Genomic DNA, 1,807 nt, shown 5'->3' with positions numbered 1-1,807 from the left:
TATCCCTTTTATTTTAGGCTAAATAATAGAAAGATATTTAATACTAGTACTTTAAGTCCTTGTGGATACGATATTCTATACTCACTACTACCCTTTGATAGGTGCGCTTGCCTTTTTCGTGATCGTAGTCCAGTTTAGTGTTTCATAAAATGATCATCAAGTTTTTGGCACCATTTTCGGGGACTAAGATATTAGGAAAGCTTGATTTTTATTAATTTAGCCATTTTAATTTTATTGTATTTAATTTTAATTTTAATTTTATTTTTAATTACTAATTTTTCTTTTGTTTGCTTCTGGCAGGTTCTTGTAGTTTATGACTAGAAGAAACTCGTCAGGTCTTCTACTTTTTGACAGTGAAATTGAAAGCACAGCTCTTAGAAATCGTAGAGAAATAAGGCGAAGTCTACAGTATATAGAGGACGACACCAATAATACCGAGGAGATGGCTGAAAATCAGAATAATCCGCTACCTTCTATGGTTGCCGTAAATCCTGTGAATAAGAATCCTGCTCCTTGTACTATGTACGACTATGCTAAGCCTGTTTAGTGGGGCTTGAATCGAGTATTTTTAGACCGTAATTGCTGCAAATAAATTTGAACTGAAACTTAACACTATACAAATGATTCAACAGTTTGTTCAGTTTGATGATTTGCAGGATAAAGACCCAAATACTCATTTGGACAATTTCTTAGAGTTCTATGATACTTTCAAAATAAATGGCGTTTCTGATGATGCCATTGCCTACGATTATTTCCTTTTTCATTGAGAAACAAAGCTAAAAAGTGGTTGAACTCGTTACCACGAGGTTCCATCACTACTTAGGAACAAATGACCGGAAAGTTTTTACTAAAGTATTTTCTGCCGGCTAAAAAAGCAAAGTTGAGGAATGATATCTCTTCTTTTGTGCAGATGGATTTAGAAACTCTTTACGATGCATGGGAGAGGTATAAGGACTTATTGAGAAGGTGCCCTCATCATGGATTACCTTTATGGCTACAAGTTCATACTTTTTACAACGGTTTAATCCCCTCAACTAGGTAGTTGATCGATGCAGCCGCCGGCAGGAATCTAAATAAGAAAACACCTGATGAGTCTTATGAGTTCATTGAAGAGATGTCATTGAATAATTATCAGTGACAAGTCATGAGGAAAAAACCGATAAAAGCTGTTGGTGTTTTCAACATTGAGACAGTCACTATGTTACCAAACCAGGTAAACCTCTTAAATAAAAAGATTGATGGTTTATGTATCTCTATGCAGGCACATTCAGTGATGCAGTGTGACACAAGTGGAGGAGGAATGAATAATCTAGAATGCCTAGCCTACGACCCTAGTAATACGACTGAACAAGTCAATTATATGGGTAACAATTCTAGACCTCAGAATAACCCTTATAGTAATATTTACAATGCAGGTGGGATGATCCATCCCAATTTCTCTCGGGGTGGTCAAGGGAACCAAAGACCACAACCCCCTCCAAGCTTTCAACCACCTTACCAGCAGGAAAAGAAACCAAACCTTGAGGAGATGCTAACGAAATTCATCTCGGTGTCAGAAACTGTTTCCACAACACCGAAATAGGGCTTAAAAATTAGCAAGCGTCGATTCAAGGGCTCGAGAATCAAATAGGTCAGCTTGCTAAGCTGATCTCTAAAATACCATAAGGTAGCTTGCCTAGTAACACCGGGACTAACCCAAGAGAGCAACTCTATGTGATTACTACTCGAGATGAAGAAGGGTTAGTTGATTCCAAACTAGAACCAAGGTAAGAAGGTATGGTAAGTAACAATAAGGTGGATAAAAGCC

At 37.2% G+C, this 1,807-nt stretch overlaps 1 non-coding gene across 1 annotated transcript; it reads right to left on the bottom strand.

Annotated features, from left to right (window-relative positions):
* Positions 1–877: 877 nt before the first annotated feature.
* Positions 878–984, bottom strand: LOC121208042 (small nucleolar RNA R71). The gene has a single exon (XR_005903071.1). It is a non-coding gene; the product is annotated as a small nucleolar RNA R71 (small nucleolar RNA).
* Between the last annotated feature and the right edge of the window lie 823 nt (positions 985–1,807).

Source organism: Gossypium hirsutum, chromosome A01, assembly GCF_007990345.1.
Source record: "Gossypium hirsutum isolate 1008001.06 chromosome A01, Gossypium_hirsutum_v2.1, whole genome shotgun sequence".
NCBI classification, from domain to species: domain Eukaryota; kingdom Viridiplantae; phylum Streptophyta; class Magnoliopsida; order Malvales; family Malvaceae; genus Gossypium; species Gossypium hirsutum.
Note: the sequence above shows the minus strand (reverse complement) of the source record. Positions and strands in the feature narration are given on the sequence as shown.